Below are 15,424 nucleotides of genomic sequence, written 5' to 3'. Positions count from 1 at the left end.
AAAATAGAAGAGGGACTATGGTCTTCAACGAGCCTCCCTCTGAGGAACCGAGGGTGACATCTGACGGACACAGACCAGAGGAAGCTGAAGAACAGGACACTGGTGGAGAAGTCACTGTCTCTTAGGGTGCTTCTGAGAATCGTCAGATCACGGGAAAGCAAAGAGAAACCAAATCTACGGAAGACTTGGAACACCGCCTGGAGGGAAGCCGCACAGCGTGACTCGCTGTAGCTGGAGCAGCTTTGCAGACAGCAGCGTGAGCAGAGAGAAGCATTCACAGCGCTCCCAGCGATTCGGAGAATCCCGAGCAGGACGCCACACAGCAGGAACCTGAAAACAATATGCTGCTTGGTCCATGAGGGGCTGGAGACCGGAAGAGGGCAGGTTAAAGGGGGTTGGAGACCCGATACAAACTAAAGCTGATGATAATACTCTGGTCAAGGACCCCAAGAGAAATATAAGGCCCTTGACATATACCGCATCAGAAGACCCTTGGGTGGTGAGTAAACCAAGTGTCCTGGGAAGCCAATATAAAGAGGTCTGAGACCCAAGTGAACAGCAGAGGCAGAGCCAAAGTAAATGGGCCGAGGACATGAAAGAAATACAGAGGCAAAGCAGAGACAAGAGGGTCTGGGACCATGAGACAATCAAGGAGAGAGTATAAGATATGTGGAACAATACCCGGCAGGAGAGTACACTAGGTCTGTTCATTTGGACATTGAGTGAAGTTGGGGAATATAACCTGCAAAAGCAACACACCAGGGTCTGGGACCCATATAAAGGTGGGCGAGGCTCACAGAGCTGAAGTACAAGGGTCAGGGACCCATACAAGAATGAAGGAAAATATAGTAAAGGGGCAGAGGCCCAACTCAAGCCAGAGCAAGCCTGAGAGACTGTAAAGTGGTCTAGGATCCCAAACAGATCTGGGACACATGTGAAAGAGAGAGACGTTTTCCGGAGTTCTGAGTTAAACAGTCAAGTCTGGCAGGATAGTGCATTTGACTTGGTGATATAGTTTTGAGTTGAAAGAAGAAAAATAAGTGAAGCGACTTTCCACCTGATACTAGGAGAATGTGTTTTCTGATGAAGAAGCCTGCAGTTAAGTCAGGCTAGCAACACAAACAAAGTAACAGTCTGACAGCAGTTCTACCTTATCTTCACCCTGAGCATAGAGGTGCCACGAAGGATTGCCTGGAACTCTGAAGAGAGAGAGAATCCCCCTGGAACTCCCTGCGCGGTCAGCTCTAAAAGGCTATCCCCCGGAGAGAGTCCCGGGGGAAACCCTCAAGGGGGGGGAACCCTGTGCTGAGCTGCTAGGGAGCGTGGGTAAACACCCTCCTTCCCTCGGACACAGTCGGGATTATTCTTGCTTTCCGGACTCTGGAGAGGCTGCGCTCTCTATTTTGCCCAGCTGTAGATGTGTTAAAGAACAGAAATTAACTAAATGGAACAGCCTAGAGAGTAGATAGCAAATGCAATAGAAAGCTCCTTGCCCCTTACCGAAAATGCCAAAAGGACTGGAATTTCAATGGCGGAGACAGAAGAGGAAGTTCATAATCACTGCGCTTTCTAATAAGAACAAAACAAAGGTTGCAAGTCGTCTGCCACCAAAAATATCAGATATTTAATCATTAAATAGAAAAAAAGCCTTTCCACCTGAAAAGAGTAAAAGCCGAGAACCCTTGCTAGAGTTAGAAGGAATTTGAATAAGGTGCTGCTGGGGATTCTGGGAATGGTGGTTCCCGTGGTTGAAATGAAAGCTTCAGTGACAACTGCTGTTTTCTAAATGGAGAGGAAGAACCACAGAGTCTGTCAGAAATCAGCGCCGGCAGTAAAACGAGAAACAACACTAATGCGATCAAGCCGCACCTACCAGAGCACTGACAAACAGGACTCGACAAAGAATCTAACGGAGCCGAACTGATGACGGGTCGTAAGCGGCCCCAGATGAAGGCACAAATTCCTACACAAAAAGCAGAAAGAGGAGTGGGTAATTATGCCAGAGGAAAGGATTCGAGTCAAAGCATAAACTGGAAAGGAAATTCAGAATAGCCCTGGAGCGTACTCGCGGAGCGTCTCGCAACCTCTAGTAGAGTAGTGACGCGACGTGCAGTCCGCTTTCCTGTCTTTAAGGTAACAACATCCCTTGCTGTGGGCGTGGCGGCGTTCTCCCGACGTCCTACTGCTTCCGGTGAACATGCAGAGAACGTGTTGACAACTAGACCGGCAATGTCTCCTACAGCCTGAGCCGTCGGAGACAAGGTAAAGTCTCGATTGCCACACACATCGCGTGATGTAGTGGAAGAAACCATTATAAGAAGCCTCCTTCTGGATCAAGAAGACACCCGGTTTTCCTTGGGTAGTTTAGTGTAAGGGACGGAAAAAATAGGTTTGGACACAGGATGGTGGACACATTATTTTACAAGACATTCTGACTGAGTCCTTAGTATTTTAGTGGAGGTAGGGCACCCCTTATAGAAATAGGGTAAGATAGGTTTTTCCTTTTCTTAATTCTAATAATATGAGTCTTTGATAACAAGCACGGCACCACTGTGCCAGACTTGTATTTTTACCACCTTACATATGGTGTCAGAGGTGGGATCTGACCTGGCTGACACAAACCAGGGAACCCTAAAGTTTGTCAAGCTTAATGACGGGCCTCCAACCCCTCCGTGGCCACTTCAGAGTCAATCGAATCTGACTTATCCAGTAGACCCTCTGCATTGCTCATGAGGCTTTCTGGGGGCTGGGACCCATCTACCTGCAACGCTGCCTGCCTACCTAAATACTGTTCCTCACGTGCCCTCCGCTCATCTACCTCCAACCTTCTGCGAGTGAGCCAGTTCTCCAAGCAGAGATTTGGAGGGAGATCCTTATCCTCAGCAGGTGCCCCCCTCTGGAATTGCTGCCCTCCGTCTTGAGCCTGATCTTCTTAAGTTCTGGAAACTCATCAAGACCTTCCTCTTCTCCTCTTCCCTCTCCCTCCCTCTACCCTGATGACCTAGTTTTCTGCTCTTTTCCCTCTACCCCCTCCTCCTCCTTACAGCTTGCTGACTGACTGCCTGGTGTACCTCAGCCTCACAGGTCCCTGGAAACCCCTGCCAGTCCTCGTTCGCACTTGCCTCAGGGCCCACAACCCACCCACACTCTCTGCACTTGAGAAATAACCCCAAGAGAGCGGCTCTCTCTGCACTTGCCCCAGTCTCCACCGACCTGGTGTACTTGTACCTCCCCCTCCCAGTGACTGTCTGTGCACTTGCACGATCCATACGCACCGTGCTTGAAGATAGTCTGTCTGTTCTCACTTGTCTTCAGCCCTTATTTGCACTGGTAAAAATGCAGAATCGCTGTAACGCCTATTTGCTGAATCTCAAATTGTTGAATGTATTTTACGTACTCACTCTGCCTGTGCAGACTATCATCATCACAGAATTTCAAGGGCTCTGAGTGACTGTTGTTTTTCCCTATGTTCCCACCCTCCTTGGGCACTTTGAAACTCTTGCCTGTGTATAGGCGCTTTATAAATAAACCATCCCATACCATACCAGCCAAGATCTAATGGTAAAACCAGGGGAAAAAGAACGGATATCCATCCACTAGTCTAGTCTTATATGCTCCCAGGGGTACCTATATTAGGTTAGCATCCAAGTCAGGGGTAGCTTGGAAATATGGTTTGGATGTATTAGCTGGGGTTGTGGACCCCCATTATAGGAGAGATGTTAAAATCTTTAGCAAAATAATGAAAAGCATGCCTACCATATTAAGGTCGGAGACCCAATTGAACAAGGGATATTAGAAAAGGCAGTATTCCTTGACCTACTGGAAGTCCCTGATCAAGATCAAACTTATGAGGTTTGGTGAAGCAGACATAAGAGATGAGCCCAAACCAGAAACACCCACCCCATGGGCAGAGGCTGAAGAGATTTAAGTCCTGCCAGATCTCGCCTTTGTTCAACTGAATGATCCAATATTAACTGACACCTTCCAGAAAGTGATATCAGAAGGAGGAAGAAAGAGATACTCCCTTCTTATTCCTCAAACGGGCCTTCCTTTATAGGGGAGACACAACCCCTGAAGGTGTTATACAATCCCTGATTGTGTGTGTAAAAGTCATCGTAGATAGTCTTGGAGATCGCGTACGCACCCCTTACCGCAGGGAACTTGGGGACAGCTCAATTACGGGCAGCTAAGACCCAAGGGCAGGTAGTGAGTGGATTCTACTGGGCGGGAATTGTTTCTGAGATACACTTCTTTCTGTGGTAACTTGTTCACTATGCCAGAAGACAACCCAACACCTTCTCCCCCAGTCCCCTTCAACCATTGCCCATTATAGATAAATAATTTTCTCGCACAGGGGTAGGAATTGTAGGTGCCTTCGAACTATACAGGCTTGTAAATAAATACATATTAGTCATTTTAGACTATGAAACCCGCTACCCTGAAGCCTTCCCAATGCGGAATAGTTGAACCCAGCAGATCCTCAAACATCTCATTCCCTGCTTATCCTGCAAAGGTTTCCCTAGAGAAATACAGATACAGGGACTAGCTTCATGAGCAAACTGATGCCCGAGGTGAAGGAGATCCTTCAGACACTCAGCATGTCACTTGTTCAGCATTTTAATAAGACACTCAAAACTGTCCTCAGAAACCTTGTGGAAACCGATGGAAAGCACCGGGACATAATGATCCCTTGGGCTCTTTGCTGTAAGAAATACCTAGTTTTCTCCCCATTTGAGCTGCTATGTGGACGTGACCAGAGGGATGTCTTGGATATGCTTCAAGAGACCAGAGTAGAGAGGGAGGAAGCTCCATTACCGTTATCCCTTTATTTTCTGTGCTGTCTGAAACATGTGAGAATTGTTCGAGATCTAGCCTATTCACGCTTAACCAAGACCCAAGAATATCAAAAAACACGGCGACTCATTCTTTTTCCATTGTATGGCAAGTATTTGTGCTGCTCCCTATATCCAAAAACAAGACGTTGTCACGGTAGCATGGTCCATAGGAGCTCTTAGAACAGACTGGCCCCTGTAATTATAAAGTGTCCTGGATAGGAGACTCAAGTCCCAGATCTATCATATTAACATCTTAAAAGAATGGAAGGAAGATCCAGTAGTCTTCAGTAGTGATGGCCAGTCTGTTAACTGAGGAAGGTGATAAAGATAATTAATACCATCTGACCTTCCTTTAGCCCAATAGCATAATGTTCAAGACCTCTTAAACGAGTTTAGAGATGTTTTCAGTAAGGGGCCAGGAAGGGTCTATGGTACGTCTGTACCCCCCTTGGAAACATGGTGAATCTGAAACCATACAGGATGCCAGAAGCCCATAAAGAAATCCTCCAGCAGATGGAGAAGATGCTAGTGGCCGACATTGTAGAGCCCTCTGAGAGTCCGTGGTCCTCACCAATGGTCCTCGTAGCCAAGCCTGATCAATCATGGAGAGTTGAAAACTAACACTGAGTTGCAGTTCGATACTATCCTGTGTCCAGGATAGATGACCTGATTGATTGACTGGGTGCAGCCGTTTATATTTCAACAGTTGACCTTGCTACTTAGTTACCACCTCACGTTCAAGGAAATCTTTTGTTTTACTGCTGCTAGATGAACTTTTAGATGAATTGCTGCTTCATCGTTTAAAGTGTTTTTATCTTTGGGCATTAATTATTACTGTTATTTTCACTTAAAATTCATATTGATTGTTTTCTTGGTTAGAACTACATTACCCACCAGCTTCTGTAGTTCTTTGCCTTATTAACTCCACAACCAGGCATGTGAGCGGTGGCGCGTCAGAGGCCGGTCCGTGCTATGTACTTGCTTCCACTTCCGCTCTCTGTACCTGAACTGCCCTAGTATGCAGGTGCTGGATGCTATTGAACACGCCAGAAATACTTTAGGTAAGAAACGCTCTAATAGTTCTTTTATTATGTCTTCCCGAGTTCTGAACATTCTTGAACCATATCTGCCTATCAGTACAGATTGTTGCACTAAACATAACGCAACACAGAGTACAGATGGACACCTTGGCACTAATTGTTCTCCTATCGTATCTCCTGCCCCAGTTATACCACATGGTTCTTGTAAAGAACAGCTTACCTTAGAAATCGATGATAGTAACGGAACTGTTAAAATCATCATGTACGTCCCTTCTATACAAAATCCAGGCACTCTACAACATGGAGGAGCAACACCAGACACTTTAATGATCTTGTGATCCCTGATATTGCGGACCCAGGTCCTTTGCCTTCGTGTCTCCTCTTTGGCCTACTTATCACTCGCTCCATGGTTTGGCATGTGTAGGAGGTTTCCGACCTGATATTGACTCAGAATCTTGACGTTCTCTGCCTTACAGCAATGTGGCTTACCAGCCATACTAATCATGCTGCCATGACATCACTTCCTAGTAGATATCAGATATTCCGAACTGACTGGGATACAGGTCAGGTGGTGGCACAGCGATAATTGTCAGGTAGACATTAGTCATCCACAGATGTACACCTTCTAAGATTGACGAGTGACAATATACTTTGCTCAAAATCTCGATTGATCAGAACACTGCTATTTGTATTGTTAATATTTATCACCCTCCCACAACTATGACCTGGTTTGAGGAGCAACTTGTGGAGGTGGTGGTTATCCTGGGTGACTTTAACTACTGGTTCTATCACCCTAAAGACCATGTTGCCCATGGCCCCCTCCATCCCTTGAGGCTATTGGACTGAAACAGTTTGCTATGAGCCCCACGCATAAGGATGTTCACACCTTGGACTGGGTACTCACTCATCACTTGGAAATTGATTATCTTGAAATCTCAGCTTGTCCTTGGTCTGACCACTTCTTTTTATATCCATTACTGGGAACCTTCCTGGCAAACCTGTTAGGCAGAATACTAATCCAAGCTCTTTAGGGTTGTTAGGAATACCCATAAAGTAAGCCCTGCAGCTTTTAGTGAATAAGATTTGTCTTCACTGGCCAGTCTTACCCCCTCCAACAATGTTGCGACTCTCACTGATCAATACAATGGGACTATTGTAGCCAGTGCCAACTCTCTTGCACCTCTTTCTACTAAAACTAGGAAGAGTGAAACCCTTGGTAAATTATGGTTCTCTGATACGATTCTTCACCTTCAAATATGTAAGCAACAAAAAGAGCAGTTCTGGTGGAAAAATCATGCAACTGCCCCTCCGGCAGCTTAATTTAGCGCCATCTCTGTGTACAGACTATTATTCTTGGCTGCTAAACGTAACTATTATCAAGAATGCATTGAAAGAGCCCACTCCTCCCAAAAATAACTTTTCACCATTCTTAAGGAATTTGAAGGGAAAGATGACCCTTTTCCTCCCATCACAAAAAGTGGTCAATGGTGCTCCTGTATCCAACAGGGCTTCAGTAAGAAACTTAATGTCCATCGGGATAAGATCACTCTCCTATGCACTGGTCATGTCACCTTGACCAACATCCATTCCAAGGAACGAGTGCACAGACATATTTAATTGCACCATCCCTGTTTTTAATTTTAAAGAAATAACAGAAGCTGACCTCTAATATGGTCTGCAATCTGAAGCCATCTTCCTGCCCTGATGATCTCTGTCCTCATCTAAAATTAAAGAATCATTTGACTGTCTAGCCCCTTTTTGTCACTAAATTAGTTAATTCCTCCTTTGTCACCTCTGTTAGGCAGAATTATATGCAGTACCCTTAAGACTACAAATGACAGTACAATTTCACCTTTGGTGCAAGCCTGTACTACACAGTGGTGGTAGTGGTAGTGGTAGTGGTAGTGGTAGTGGTAGTGGTAGCAGTAGCGGAGCAGCCAGACTTATCTCAAGAGTAAGTGAGCAGTACAAATAGTTATACAAAGGACAGCAATTACTATGACTCGGGCAAACACTGACTCAAGGTTTCTAAGTAACAGAATATATATTTATTTACTTAACAGTTGTATAACATTTCACTATTATAAACAAGTTAAGAAATCACAGTCATAAATACACCACACGACTTCCCTTAAATTCCAGACAAGTTAAGCTCACAAAATGAAGTGGGAGCAAAATTGCACTCCAGCAATTTTAAAAGGGAGGGAAAGACAAAGTTATTAGAAAATAGGCAACACCAACAGGTAAGTACTCATGGCAATTGAACAAGAGAGACTACAGTGAGGAGATCAGCTAGAAAAAGGCTTGGGGCCAAATTCAATGGGTCAAAAGTCTTTTGCTCAAGATCACACAGTTCAGGGTAGTTCGCAGTAAAGTTCGTGGCACAGATTCCGGACGAGGTTGGTTGGTAGAAAGGTTAGTTCAAAGAGAAGAGAAGGACAAGCCCTCAGATTGGAGAAAGATTTCAAACACATTCACCGCGGTTGAACGAAACAGACAACCGGATTTGCACAGTACCTTAAAACGGAGAGGGAGCTGTAGCTGAGGCGGACGTTCCTGGTGGTTCCTGCAGGCTCACGGTTCCTGAAGCGACTGTCTGACTGTCACGAAATAGGAAGACTGGAGGGTCCTGCGCCACCCAGGGGAGAAGCCAGCAGCAGAGCAAAATGAATAAAAGGTGCACTCCTTAAAACCCAAGCAGGGTACGACCTTCCTGGCTATCCGGCCCACTGTAGCTCTGTACAGTGAATTCGACCAGATGAGGGGTCCTGGCTTGTAATTTGGGCGAACTGGTTGGTCCCACCAGCTCAAGGGAAGAAGTTTCCTGGAGGATCTTCTCTGTCGTCAGATTCGGACCTGCAGCAGGGCTTCACCGTCGGTTCAGTCGTGGTAGGGGTCCTCTTCTTCCAGTTCCTCGTTGGTTCTTTCGTTCCAGTGGCGACTCTGCTCTTCCAGTCCCAGAGACTTGCTTTTTATGCAGTTTTCCCCCATTCATACAGCTTGGCTGTCAATCACACAGCAGGGTGGCTGGCCTGGCAAGGCCAGTCCCCTTAGCCAATCGGACAAGAGTGCGACTTGGGTTACCAAGGGAACCCATGGCAGGGGTCCAAAGATCCCTCCCTCACATCCTGCCTACCTAGACTATCAGGCGCCTTAAGGAGGGCTTCTGAGCAGAAGCCTGTGATAAGACAGCGAACAAAGTCATCCCGGTTTGGCGCGCAGAGAAAAACACGAGAAAGACTTTAACATAAAGAAATGGCAATTAAACCCAGCCAGAACCAAATAGAAATGTATTTGGGCAAGCGGGTTTATGTCCGAGGCTAATATAATAGCCTAAAACAATACAATGTTTATATAATATAATCGCAGTAGAAAAGTTAGGGTAGTTACCACTGCCACCAGCCAAGTCTTAATGTTAAGGGAGCAAAACAAGGCTCCAAGAGGCACAGACAAAAAGGGATAGAAATTAACCCTTTCCAGTACTCCATGTAAGATGGCGTGTACTGGGTATGTAGAGTTAATGACAACTTTACATATTTCTGGGGGACAGTAGTCGGCCCCAGAAAAATGGAGTCAGTGGGAAGTCTCAAAGACAACCCTGTGTCACTGCACTGAAGGTGCTGTGTAACACCCAAAAAGTGGTGCTCATGGAGTAGGTGAGGCTCCAGGGCCCAAGAACACACAGAATGATAAAAACACACAAGGCAAAACGCATGTAAGAGTGGGGAAAAAGGCTCGCACTCTTACCAGGTGAGAAAAAGAAATCCTAGAAATCCAACAAAGCTGCTGAGGGACTCATTAGTTAGGGGGAATTCTCATAAATGGCTGATTTCCCTTAACAACCTCTACAGTACCGGCACCTCTCAAAAATGTCTGGATTTCCCCTGTTATCAAGGTTTCTCTTGATCCTGTTGCCGTAGAGAACTACCGCCCTATCACCAATGCTGCTGTCTTGTTGAGGATTCTGGACAGGGTTGCTTACCTGCGGCTTCAGAAACATATTGGGGAAAATCGGCTCTTGGGCTCTTTCCAATCTGGCTTTAGAGTACTTCACAGCACTGAGACTGCTTTGTTGGACCTTAAGGCCAATCTTTGCTGTGTTGTCTCTGTTCAGGTTGCTATGTTGATGCTCCTCAACCTCTCCTGTGAGAAACCTGAAGGTGTCTACCTAGCTAGTTCCCGGGGGATCTGTTATCCAGGTGGCCAGGACATGGCCATCGCTATTGGATCCAGTTCCTGGGGGTGGACCAGTGAGGGAGGATCACCTGGATAGGGGGGTCATCGGGGAGTGGGACACTGACTGGTGAGACGTGGTATCCCGAGTCTTTCAACACCTTTTCCCCATCCTACCACGTAGGAAATTCATAACCACCCCCCACACAAACACTTTTGCTTGACACACTAGAGAACAGACATGTCCAAACCAGAGCCGTTTACCTGACATGTCCCAGTACAAGGGTCAGGCAAAGTCAGGCAATTGATCAGAATCAAACACACCTGGCAGCCCTTTCCCTTCCCCACAGGGATAAAAGGTGGAGCAAGAGAGCACAGTACAAGCAAGGCAGACCGCATGATGAGACAGTTCAAGAGGAGGAGAAAGGTGACGAATATCGAGAGGCTGACGAGGAGAAACACGACCTTGCCTTTTCCGACGCAGACCCGTGAAATCTCCGTAAAGGGAATCGTAAAACTGAGGACAATAGCCCAAGTGTGCTGCAACAGATGTCAAGGGTACACTGAGCGTGTCAACGCTGATGAGCGGGAGCGAGGAAGACTCGTGGTACCGGCTTTGACTCCAGTTACGGAGAATGCCAAGCAGTTCATCACAGCCGGTGAGTCGAGGGTAGAATCGAATAAAAAAAAAAAAAAAAAAAAAAAAAACAGGCTGTGTTGAATGAGAATCGCAAAGTGGCAGGTTTGAACCAATGTTCAATGAACTCTGAAGAATGTTAAGAGGAGACCAGCTGCAGAGGGAACCAGCACCACATGGGTGCTAATTCTAGAGACTCTGGCCGATTCCCCCCCATTGAGTAAAGTTACTGAAACCAGAAGGCTGTAGGAGAGCCGCCAAATTAAGTGGTCATACAGGAGGTCAAGCAAAGTTCGTCGAAGTCTTTGATCTACGAACTAAAGCAAGCAAGGGAAGTGAATCCTGTAACCATTTGTGAATGTGAAGTTGGTAAGAGCGAACCTGACCAAGGGATGCTGACGAGAAGGGGGCAAGTCTAAAGTCCCAAAAAACGGTTTGTTGACAAGAGTGAACTTGGCCGAGGGATGTCCACTGGAACTGTTTAAAAAGACATTAAGATTTGTGAAAGAGGGATCTACGCCCGGAAGAGGGGGGCCAGGGGAGAAGAATCCTCATTGTAAGTGAAAATAAGAAACAAACTTTCATTTCGATGAAGGACCTTTTTTTTTGTTTTGTTATTTGAACATGTCAGGCCCTCGAAGGCAAGAGACTTTCTAGGGAAACAAGACTTGGCCATTACCTATGACAAGACTTGACCTATTATTTGAGAACACTTCTTTCTTTTCTTGAACTATCCTGTACCCCCCTTTTTGTATTAGCTGTGAGGTTTGGCAATAGGTTTCTTAATATAGGCCCTTCTATCTTGAAACAACGCCACTAGGACTGCCTTATTTTCATTTGATGGTCGACGCTTGCTCCAGTCTTAGATGTAGGATTAGTTTAGGCATTTTTCCACCCTGCAAACATTGTTCAAAAAAATCCCTTGGACTGTGATCACTTGTCTGTCTTTACTGTTGCCACCATGAGTTTCACACTCTGCAGTGTTTGACCTAGTTGACCAATCTCTGCTATTGGAGAGGCTGGGGACCATCGCTTATTGTTCCGGTAGCGCCTGGACTTGGCGGGCTCCTTTTTGGGAGCCCGCTCTGCCTGTGTAGCTTCTGCTGTCTTTAAGTCACTTGCCAAACTCCTTACTTGCTGTGTTCCGCAGGGTGCTTGCATTTCTCCCACCCTCTTCAACCTCTATATTCGTCCTTTATGCGAACATCTGGATAGCATCGGCGTGGTTTACTCTAACTACGCCAATGATACCTAGATATTGATCGAGCTGACTGGCGACTATGCGAGGGATCGATCCAGGGTATCTTCTATCTATACTCTGATTGAGGAGTGGATGATTAACAACTCACTGGCCCTTAACGGGAACCTCTATTAAAACCAGCCCCTGGGTCAAGACTCTTGGTGTCTAATTTGATGTATCTCTTAGCATGAATACGCATGTTAGCCAAGTCAAGAGATCCTGTGACTGCACTACTCTCCTTATTAGGCAGATCAAGCCCTTCCTCTCTACAACTAATACTGCTAACCCCGCTGTTGCTCTGATCAACTCTAAACTCGACTATGGAAATAGTCTATTGGCAGGTACTTCTGCGTCCAACCTGGCCATGTTATAGGTGGCTCGGAATAATGCTGTTCGAGTGGTTTGTTGTCTGGCGAGAAGGAATCCTGTCACTGAGGCCCGTAGATCTCTGCATTGGCTTCCTGTTAAACATTGTGTCAACTATACAATTCTTCTCCGTACTTACCAGTGTCTCGTTGACAGAGCACCTCTTTATCTAAAGAAAAGGATTAGGCAAGCCTGTATCTCGTGTCCTCTCCGTCTCACTATAGGCTGGCTCGATTTGGCAGCACCTGCTTTGATTCTATTGCACCTCGCATGTGGAATACGCTGTCCACTGATCTTCGCCTTTGCCCTGAACTTTCCTCATTTAAGAGATCTCTAAAAATATCTCTTTAATTCCAACGACTAAGCTCCTTACTCCTTCCTGTCTCCATTTGTTTTCTAAACTTCCTGTTTCTCCTTGCATGCTGCGCACTGAATCCCACGGGCGAGTTGCGCCCTATAAAAGATATTTGCAGATCTCTTGAACCCCAAAGATAAGGAAAAGACTGCATTCTCCACACATGCAGGGTTATTTCAATTTAAGGTACCTCCGTTTGGCTTTCACAGTGCCCCAGCAACCTTCCAAAGGCTAATGGATCATGCGCTAAGACCTTGTTCTGGTTTCTTCTTCTTTAGATATCGTCATCATCCACAGTATAACCTGGTAGGAGCATATGGCACACCTGTAGATAATCACCAAAGCCCTACAAAAGGCTGGGCTAACCGCCAACCCAAAGAAGTGTCATTTAGCTCAGTCCGCCTTGTAGGTAAGAGGCTGGTCCAACCCCAGGTAGAAAAGGTTAGAACTGTAAAGGATACCCCTGTACCCAAAACCAAACGTGATCTAATGACCTTCTTGGGACTGGTAGGGCACTACCAATGCTTTATTCCCAATTTTTCATCCATCACGGCATGCTTGACCAACAAACTGAAATGCTGTGCCTCAAAAGATAAAGTGCGGTAAGGAATGACAAGGTTTTTTGACACCCTTCAAATGTAGTGAACCAATTCTCAAAGTGCTTAACTTTAATAAGGAGTTTGTGCTCTGTCGTATGAGGGAATAAAACATCCATTTATGTACATTAGTAGAGAACGGCGTCCTATGGAACACAACTATAAAACAATAGAACTTGAGGCCCTTGCGATACAGTGGACAGTGGGACATCATAAACATTACCATACCGGTAGAAAGTACACTCTGATAACAGACCACTCGCCACTTATGTGGCTTAGTTTATGAAAGGACGGAAATCCTTGCATCATGTGCTTGGTTCTTGATCTGCAGCCCTTTTGTTTTAGCGTAGAACATTGCAAAGGTAAGGAACAGGGTAATGTTGATTTCGTGTCCCGATTGCCTTCACTGGACGGAGAAGCCAGCTGCACGAGGGGAAATGTTGATGAATCCCAAGTTATTATCACTGCTTCCATGGGGGAAGCCCCTTCCCGTGGGGCCAGGGAGGTGAGGCCTCTGCCCGATATAACTCAGCAGGTGGATGTTATGGGACCAGTGACATCACCTTGGGTGAGCACAGTATTCACCTCCCTCACTTCTGTTCCCTCCTTCCTTTCACCCCGTTAGTACCATGTGGCCCCCATGTGGTCCTCCACACCTATTGTCTGTGTATAGTTGAGGAAACCAAGTCCCAGGAGAATACTGAGACAAAGAAGAGTGCTACTGAACTCTAGGGTGATCAACAATTCAGTACTGTGACAAAGAGGAAGTATGGAGTAATGAGGAATATCAATGGAAATGAACAGGTGCAGTCTTGGTGCTGGAGACTGCCTATTGGTTTCCCAGAGTACAAAATAGAAGAGGGCCTATGCCCTTCGATGAGCTTGCCCCAGAGGAACCGAGAGTGAAGTTTGAATGCCGCCGATGGACACAGACTGGAGGAAGCTGAAGAACGGGACGCCGGTGGAGTAAAGCCGGCGCCTCAAAGTGTGCCTTCTGAGAATCGGCAGATATGATATGATATGAGTTTATTTACATAGCGCCTATAAACAATGTGTTTCAAAGCGCTTCAAGGCAAGGGATGGAACAAGGGAAAATACAATGACATTCTTACAGGCATGAACAGTAAGGATGTGAAATTAACTATCGTACTCAGCCTGACGACATTTCAGATAGTGCAAGAGCTAAGACATAGATAAGGAAGGGAGGGGGAGAGTGGGAAGGAAATGGAGACAGAGAGGCGACTACCGTACTAGGCCTGATGGCATTTCTGGTAGAGCTGGAGAAAAACAAAAGGTGAGGGAGAGGGCTGCAGAAAGGGAGGGGAGGAAAAACAACAAAACTAGCGACTATCTTACTAGGCCTGACAACATTTCAGATAGTGCTGGACGGGGGGAACAGTAAGGGGAGGTGGGAGGAGACAGACGAGGTTGCTATCATACTAGGTCCAGGGACAATTCTGATAGAATAAGTGCATCGAAGAAAGTAAGGGGAGGAGGGGAGGAGGGGAGAAGATGGGAAAAGGGAGTAGGGGGAGGGGGAAAGAACAGAGAGTAAGCAGTCAAGAGTGGAGAAGCAATAGGGGAGAGCAAATACAATTGCAGAAGTCAGTAGTAACACATAATGTTGCAAGCCAGGATACAAGATGAAGATGGGAACAGCATGATTCAGGGCCACCATGAGTACAAGATGCAAAGGAAGTCCAGCATGAGAGTTGAGAAAGGGTGACGCACCGTGAATCAATGAAGTCCATAAAAGTCAAATCCAGCATTGGCCACAAGACGGTGATGGTGAAACAAGAATGCATCATGACATCCTCCTGCAGAAGTAGGCTGGAGGGTGGAGGGGGGGAGCATGGTAGAAGAATCGATCAAAACAGGCAACACCTGTGTGCGAGAGGGGGGCCCAGGGGAGCATCACAGGGGAACCGGGGGGTGGGGGATGGCCTGTGGGGACAGAGGGTGTAAACACATGTTGGTGCATGCTACTTGCTGTCTGAGCAGGGGGGTCGGGCCCTGGATCCTCCTGGTCCAAACAGGAATTGCCCATGTCTTTGTCTGCCCTTTGCTTCGGACGCCCAGGCGAGAGACGCCCTTGATCGAAGAGTTAAGAGCAGGAAGAAATAGGCAGGGCTAAGAAGGTGGATGGTGCCTAGGCCAGGTGACCTAGATCCACTTGCACCTG

The 15,424-nt window shown here is 46.5% G+C and overlaps 1 protein-coding gene across 5 annotated transcripts in view; it reads left to right on the top strand.

The window, feature by feature from the left end:
• Positions 1-15,424, top strand: part of EFCAB7 (EF-hand calcium binding domain 7) — a 1,178,320-nt gene that overhangs the window by 33,240 nt on the left and 1,129,656 nt on the right. The window contains exon 1 of one of the 5 annotated variants that reach the window (XM_069642002.1): positions 5,877-5,896. The exons of the other annotated variants lie outside the window; for them this stretch is intronic. The gene's annotated coding sequence lies outside the window, so the exon portion shown is untranslated. Of the gene's footprint in view, positions 1-5,876; positions 5,897-15,424 lie in introns of those variants that run through there. 5 annotated transcript variants of the gene reach the window in all.

The sequence above is a fragment of the Ambystoma mexicanum genome, chromosome 1q (genome assembly GCF_040938575.1).
Source record: "Ambystoma mexicanum isolate Mex_15411 chromosome 1q, UKY_AmexF1_1, whole genome shotgun sequence".
Lineage (NCBI taxonomy): Eukaryota > Metazoa > Chordata > Amphibia > Caudata > Ambystomatidae > Ambystoma > Ambystoma mexicanum.
This window is presented reverse-complemented; position numbering and strand designations above follow the sequence as displayed.